This window comes from Macrobrachium rosenbergii, unplaced genomic scaffold (genome assembly GCF_040412425.1).
Source record: "Macrobrachium rosenbergii isolate ZJJX-2024 unplaced genomic scaffold, ASM4041242v1 13890, whole genome shotgun sequence".
Lineage (NCBI taxonomy): Eukaryota > Metazoa > Arthropoda > Malacostraca > Decapoda > Palaemonidae > Macrobrachium > Macrobrachium rosenbergii.
Window position 1 is genome coordinate 763,812 of NW_027100720.1, and position 8,753 is coordinate 772,564.

The window sequence follows — 8,753 nt, forward strand, 5'->3', positions numbered from 1 at the left end:
GATTTATACATTGTGTGGGGAATGGTATCCTGTATTTAATTTCCTCTTGTGGGGATAATTTAAGGGAAGATTAATAGAAGGTGATAAGAGATAGAAGTTCCTGAGGAACGGAGGAAGATAGAGGAGGGTCTGACGTCCCCTTCTGGATTAGGGGTGCCAAGACCTTTGAAAAATGAAATGGCGGCACAGGTGCCATGGGAGCTCTAGAGCTCTTTGTAAATTACCTGGAATGTCCCACGCCCGTGGTAATTTCGCCTCGAGTCTTTCTTAATGGGACAGTGACAAACGTCCTCGGCCGGGAAGCGGAGGGCCCGCGACCGGAGGGCGGCACGGAGTACCACCTGGGCCTGCTGATGCGACAGCTGGCGCAGGAGTGTTCCGTGCGGGTTCTACCATGATCCGTCGCGGCTCTTGTAGTTCATCGGCCAAGTGAGATATGGCAGAATCCTGACTTGCAATTGCGTTGGCGACGGGCTGAGGCAGAGAGGAGGCGGTCGGGGGGTGGCGTGGCGGCTCGCAGGTAACGTTGACCAGCTCAGGCACGGGTTGCGAGGCCGCACCTGCAGGTGAGCTTCGCGGTGGTCGGGAGGAACCGTCTCTCTGACCGACGCTGGTAGCGGTGCCAGGCCGGGGAAGAGGGGGTCCTGAGTTGGATCCCGTGAATGGGGATCGGCGTAGCGCTCTGGCGCTGGCACTAGGGCAGAGTCAGGCGCTATCAGAGGTTTCTTGGGCTCGTCGGTCAGGACGGACGAAGCTTGGCCCTACTCAAGGGGCATGCAAGTGGCACCGGCAGGAATTTGGCATCTCCTGAAGGAGATTTGATTGGGGCCCTGGCACTGGCACTGAGGCAGGGCCGGGCACTGGAATTGGATCGGGAACCGATCGAGGGGGCCACTGTACATCGTACTCAGGTGGCACTGGTGGGGACTGCACGTCCTCCTGGTACCCAGGGGCGCCAGTCTTGGCTGAGGGAGAAGCGGGGAGGATTACTCGCGCCCGCGGGAATGATTCGGGAATGTGGACCCCTAGATTGTCGTGATTTCGGTGGGGACTGAAAGTCCTGTCCCAGGATGACGTCATAGCCTCCGGGAGATGGCTTGCTACTGCAAGATTGCAAATTTTGGACTGGTGAGGTCTTGTGACTCTCAATTGGACCGTAGGGAGTATCATTTTAAATTGATTTATTCCCTCGATCGTGACGAGTTTTCGTCTATTGATGATAGCTCCGTAGGGAACTCTGTCCCTTCGGATGAGGGAGATTTGTGCGCCCGAGTCCTCGAATGCAGTGACTCGGCGCCTGGCTGGCTACCTCGTGGAGGAGCCACGTATACAGGCCCTTCGGCGGGATGGCCTAATGACTGGGGATCTGTGACGGCCAAGGCGACGGTGGGAGTATTTGATTTTATTATTGCGTGGGCATTTTGCCCATGCGGGAGAATGGCCATAAACCTTGCACGCCGTGCAAAAGGTCTGGCTAAAGTCTTTCAACTGCCCCTGTGGAGGGCGTAGGCGAGTTATTTGTCGGTTTTCCGGGAGAGAGAGGAGCCGGTTTCTTGTTCCGCACTGTTCGGAGGAATGCCCCATTTTCTTGCAATAATGGCAAGTTAGGGGCTTGCCTGAGTTCCCATTTTTGTGGGAATTTGAACCTCCGAGGAGGGACGGGGATTTATCTTCCGCCCCATGGATCCTTCTTGAGGGTGGTGAGTTTCCCACATATCTGCTATTCGGCAACACTCGGTGAGTGTTGCTGGGGCTTTTTCCACTATATGAGTGGCGAGGGCAGGAGGGGCGTAGCGCAGGAAATGCTCGAATTTAAACCGCTCGAGTACCTCGGCGGTGTTAGTGGCTCCTTCGGAATCGAGCCATTTTGTCAACGCCCCTCTCCGAATGGTACGCCCAATCGGACCAAGTCTGGCCTGCTTCTCTGGGCTGCTCTCTCCAACGTCTCCTCCACCGCTCAGGTAATCTCGACGCCTTCGTAACTGCTTGGCGTCACGGCTTCCCAGTTTCCCCGATCGTCTGCGGGAAGGGCGTGGTAGGCAACGAGGCCTTTCCGCCCAGGAATTTAGTGAGAACAAGGGAGAGTTCCGCGGGGAGAGATCGCAGCACTCCAGGACTCGTTCGGCCCTTTCAAGCCATACTTCAGGCTCGGACTCTGTCCATTTTGGCATGAACGAGTGAGCTTGGCTGAGGGCACTCATTCCCGCGGCAGGGGCGGGGGTGGCGTGCTGTCGTTCTAGCACCTGGAGCTCATGGGCGCGCTCTCTCTCTCTCCTGCTCTTGGGCAATTCTGTCTCTCTCTCTCCACGTTTCTCTCCTCTCGTTGTTCTTGGGCAATTCTTTCCTCTCTCTCTCTCTTCTTTTCTCTCTCCCCTGTTCTGCACGTTCTTTTCCTCTCCCCTGCTCTTGTTCTTGCCTTCTCTTGCTCTCCTCCTCACGTTCTCTCTCCCTCTCTGCACGTTCTCTTGCTCTCTCCGCCTTGGCATCGTCCACTCGCTCTTGAACCCATGCTCTCAGATCTTGCCCCGATAGTCCCATGTCCTTCCCAGCGGACATGTAGAATTTGAAATCCTCGTTTTGTTGGGCTCTGGTATTAGCCATCTTGAAATAATGGGTATATGATATGTCTGAGAAGACTTTTTGTTAAAATTGGATGTGTCTTGGAAAGACGTGGTTGTTCTTAGCAGAACGAATCTAATATGTCTCAGAAGACGTAGTTGGATTTTGTCACGCTCGGACTTGGCCGGCTGTAGCGTGAAGTTAAGGAGTTGTTCTAACGAACTAGAATGATCAGTCCGTAAGGGCTTAGATGTGTGTGAACTACACTATATAATGTCTCAAAAGGACTTAATTTTGGGTTCCAACGAGGAATGAGAAATTCTCATAAAGTGGACAGAATTTTTGTACCTGAGTCTCTGAGGACTGGAATTTGGAGAAATTCTCGACTTAATTTTATGAGTCTCTGAGGACTGGAATTTGGAGAAATTTGCCACGAATTTTAGAAGTCTCTGAGGACTGGAATTTGGAGAAATTCTCCACGTGAGACTTAGAATTTTAGGAGTCTCTGAGGACTGGAATTTGGAGAAATTCTCGCCACGTGCGACGTAGAATTTTATTTTAGGAGTCCTAGGACTGGAATTTGTAGAATTTTAATTTTAGGAGTCTCTGAGAGACTGGAATTTGGAGAAATTCTCGCCACGTCACGACGTAGAATTTTAGGAGTCTCTGAGGACTGGAATTTGGAGAAATTCTGACGTCTGACGAGAATTTTAGGAGTCTCTGAGGACTGGAATTTGGAGAAATTCTCGCCACGTGCGACGTAGAATTTTAGGAGTCTCTGAGGACTGGAATTTGGAGAAATTCTCGCCACGTCGCTGCGTATTTTAGTCACTTAGGACTTGAATTAGATTCGTCCCTTAGGACTTAGAAATTACTAACGGAAACCCAAAGAAAAATGTTTGCTGGGAAATGAATGGCTAAAAAAAAAAATGCTACACACGCATGGGCATGGGGGGGTGGGGGTGCAGGTCGTTTGGCCAACACCGGAGTTATTTTTAGATTCTGGGTGAATGAACCCGTATATTTATATACCGTCTGGGATTCCGGGAATTTCCCAGTCGTCTGAGAGGATAACAATACAATGGCCTAGTAATTTTCCCCTATAAGCGGAGTTTAAATTTCGCTTTCCTAACACCTAACTCGAATTCTAACTACACTGAGAGAATTTTCAGCAATGCAAGCTGACTTCGTCGTGTCCCACGGGAATTTTATTCGCGCCTAAATAACAGTTCGCTAATTCGAAATGTGCGAAGTAAAATTTATCACAGAGGAATTTCTTTCGCACTATTCCTCAAGCAAGAATATGGCAAGGATTTTAACACAGAGGAATTTTGCACTATTCCTCGAAGCAAAGGATGGTTAGCACTGGTTATTTCCTAACTACCTATCCTGAAAGGCATGCATTAACGAATCTAATACGGCGGTTCTTTTCTCTCAGTGAATACATGCGTCCCTATTTCTAATTCCTAGGAACAGTCACGATTGTAAAAAGGTTTTGCTAAGATTAACACATTACTTACGTGGAATTTTCTGGATCTGTGTGCTGGTTTTACACAAAAGGTTCGTAATTGTCTCGTACCCAGCTTAGCTTTGCTAATAGCTGATCTGGCAAGTTGCAAATGCAATAAAGCAACACTAGGGGAACTGCAACTGCAAAACGAGATCTATGGCCAGGTCGCCATTTTTACGTTTTTCCGTGGTTTTAGTTTGAAATATGCTCTGTGAGACAGGTAGCAACAATTTAAGGTAATTTAGCCTTGTGATTCTGACTTCGTGGGTACGGGAAAACGTAAAAAAAGAGGAAAACAAAGGAGAATTTCATATGAGCATAGGGCTCTTGTTACTGAGGGAAATATTACGTAAAACACGTGGGCAAATTTAAAGGAGTGTATTTACATAAATGATATCAGTACGGGAAAGAGGAACTCAAGTAGGATTGAATGAAACTTGGGGATTCAGACACAGTCCGAGAAGCTTCCACGAAATAGGATCCCTCTGAAATGAGAGATATGCACATTATACGCCAGTAATGAAAATAGACAAAAGAATAATGAATTCGAAGCTGCACTGAGGGTGCCAAAATAAGGGGACGTTAGTAATAAAGAATTAATACTGCCGATGCAAGAGGCGCATGGACATTAACAAGGGAGATTTCTGGCATTCTCTTTAAGAAAATATTACGAGACAAAACAGCGTGACTGAAATGGGGCTCTTCCAGGGCACTTTACCTTAGCAGATTTTCCGAGGGCGCGTAGAAGGCAGTCCGTGGATGACTTGCGATTTCCGAGGACGAGTTTCTTCCACGTGGTGAGATGCAAGGGCTTCCGTAAAACAAAAGGCGATGGGGACTCCTCGAAACTCCAAGCAATGGCGTGTGGGCTCGAGGAATACGGTCGAAGGGCACGAGGAGAAGTATACTTTGGAAAGGGCCACGTGGTTAGGATGCAAGGGCATCGATGGGGCCAGGTGTTGAGGACGTCTTCATTCCATATCTTCCAGCCAGCATATATGTGTGTCGACCTCGTGGGTTTCTGCTTTTATCCCCTCCTATGGGGCATATATATCCAACACAGATGTTTTGACTCATTGCACCTGCTATATATAGGGTTTTATATGTGTAGGAGAAACACCCAAGCCAGATTACTTTTGCCTCGAAGGAAAGATCTTTATCAAAAATGGGAGCGCTTTAATCTTTTAAACCCTTGTTTTTAAGTTGATAGACAGATGGTCTATCGATCTGACGGTTCGGAAATGAAATGGCAGTAAATGAAACACAACAGAACAACCAACAATATATATATATACAATATATATATATATATATATGTGTGTGTGTGTGTAAAATGTATAGGCAATTTGCTATATATGATTCTTATATATATATATATATATATATATATATATATATATATATATATATATATATATATATATATATATATATATATATATATATATATATATATATATATATATATATATATATATATATATATATATATATATATATATAAAGACAATTCCATATATATATATATATATATATATATATATATATATATATATATATATATATATATATATATATATATATATATATATATATATATATATATATATATATATATATATATATATATATATATATATATATATATATATATATATATATATATATATATATATATATATATATATATATATATATATATATATATATATATATATATATATATATATATTTAATCACTAACATTTTGGAATTTGTTCAATTGTTTTTGAACCAGTATGCATATCTTTAATCACTAATAAATTGGGGAAGTTGTAGGGTTTTTGTAGATCATTTTATTCTGTTATAATTTTCTACAGATATTTTTCTTTTCCTTCAACTATTCTAGTGGTACCTGTTTACTCACATCTTGTTTTTGAGAAACATCTAATGAAAATGTCAGCAAATGCCGCATGATAGTTGGGTATTGTTCTTAAGTCCTCATATATTTATATTATGAGTGATTAAATCAGTGCAACATTTTTTAGGTAATTTGTCCTTCCTTTACTAGGATACTGTTCTCCGGTGTAGATGTCTGCTTCTGCCAGAGATTTATATCTTTTAGAGTGGTTCGAGGTGGAAGGTTTCTTTAGTAGCTATGCCTTGGACCATAGACGGATGGTCTCTTGTTTGTCACTTTTTCATAAGTTGTATTTTGACATATCTTTCACATTCTCAGTTGATCCCTGATCCCCTGTTGCTGCTGAGAGAGAGCAACCAGATTCGCTGAACAGCAGCATCAATATGCAGTAAATGTACCTCGCCTTCGAACTTTTCAGTTCCAGGGGACCTTTATTCCTCACGCCTTAGGACTGTGGAACAGCCTCTCTACTGAGGATGTGTTGTAAAAGGAACTTCAAAAGTTCAAGTGAATGTCATGCATTACTACCCTTATGCAATACATCTTGTATTTTAATACTTTGTTTACATTTTTTTTATTTATTAATTTGTCAGTATATCTGTTTTTCTAATAACTGATCTCCTCTTTCTGTATTTCCTACCACCTTCTGTTATTTCACTTGAACACCATTTTCATATAGGATGCTTGAATTTCATCTTCTTAATAATAATAATAATAATATGGATAATTCAATAATAATAATAATAATAATAATAATAATAATAATAATAATAATAATAATAATAATAATAATAATAATAATAACAACATTGTCTATATTCATTAATCTCATGGTAACTGTTATTATATTGTTATTATTATTCTCATATATCATAAATCATCAATACCATGATTATCAGATTTACATTACATGCGACTCATGTTATATTTTATGGTATCCAGTCTTCAAAGGACAGAAAAGGAACATTAAACGCAAAATAGTAATTTACTCTCTCTCTCTCTCTCTCTCTCTCTCTCTCTCTCTCTCTCTCTCTCTCTCTCTCTCTCTCTCTCTCTCTCTCTCTCTCTCTAAAGACTAAAGTCATAATTTGATGAAGAAAATGATAATACGGATGAATTTCAACATTTATTTTTACAAAAATCTTTTTGCTGTAGATAAAAAAACAAAATAAGAAAATGTATAAACACATAAGACTCAGTATCATTGGAAGAAGCTTTTATGACATAAGCTGAATGAAATCAAACAATGTGAATAACAAATGGTTATGAGTCTGAATATTTTTACAAGCTGAACATAATAATCTTGACAAAACTTTTACGACAGAATTCTAGTAATTCAGAAGTGTGTGGTATTCTCTGGAACAAGGAGCGACACATAGTCCTACATTGCAGTCTTTACACATGAAATATGTCTGCTGGCCTTTCTTGGGCCTACGGGATATATGCGAGCACACACGACATCTTAGTCTAGGTCGCAGTTGTTTTTCTGTTGAGGGAACTGGATCAGGAAAATGTCTTTCTGTTAGCCGCCTTGGCTGCGTTATTACGGTGCGGGTAATTATCTTGTTAGGTGCTGGAGGGTACCTTTCAATCAACTGCAGAACGACTGACTTAGAAAACAGTAACAAATCCATGCAAGTGATGACAGTTTACTAGTATCATATCAAGCAGACGGAAAAATAGTTTTATATACCATCTCGTGGTTTTACGGATACACTTCACAGAACTAATAAGCATGTCGTTCTTGTCCACAATCCGCATTTTCTTATTATAGTCAACAACGCATGCAGGTTTTTGCACAAATTCCCTGGTCGACACCTTTTTCACAGTCTACCATTATATTTTCATGTACTGAAGATAACATATAAACTGTCCTGTTATCCTGCCATTTTAAACCTAATATTCCATTGCAGTTTTGAGACGAAGTCTCAGATTTGTTTACATCAGGAAATTTAGGCATAAATTTCCTTTTTTTCCGGACTGTTCCACATGCTCCTGTTTCGTGGTCGTCCAAATACTTGAGCAGTTTTGGGCTGCAATACCAATTATCGAAATACAGGATGTGATGTTTTCCGAGATACGAGGCCATAAATGTTTTTACCACAGAACCAGATACCCCTAGATCCTCATCTACAAATATCTCTGTATCTTTTCCAGTATAGATTATAAAATCGACAATATAATCCGTTTTGGCATCACAAAGTTCAAATATTTTCACTCCAAATCGACTTCTTTTATCTGGAATGTACTGCTTGAAACTTAGCCTTCCCTTCCATAACATTAAACTTTCATCTATGCATAAATCCTGGAAAGGTTGAAATTTTTCCCGGAATTTTCTACGCACACTGTCGAGCACGGGTTTAATTTTTTTTAGTTTGTTATCTGGGCTTGTTTCCTGTGAATTATCAACGAAATGTAGAACCCGTAGAATTTGAAGAAATCTGTCCCTTGTCATCAGCCTTCCTTCTCACTCCTTTTGTCTCGAATGTCTCAAGCGTAGTCCAGTAATCTACAATGCGATGTTTACTTATATGCGATATGATCATAATCACACAAAGGAACCGTATCATTTCCTCCACAGTAACCTGAGCAAATTTTCGCAAATACTTTGGCACTGCATCTCCTAGCGTATCAACAAGGAATCTCTGATAACGGTTTGTCTCTTCAGCAATCAGCCCCATAAATTCGTTGTCGAAAAATTCAAAAAATAGTCTACTTCCTTTGAATTTTCATTCACATTACATTTCGACGTAATGCCACTGCCATTGCTGTCAAATATGAAAT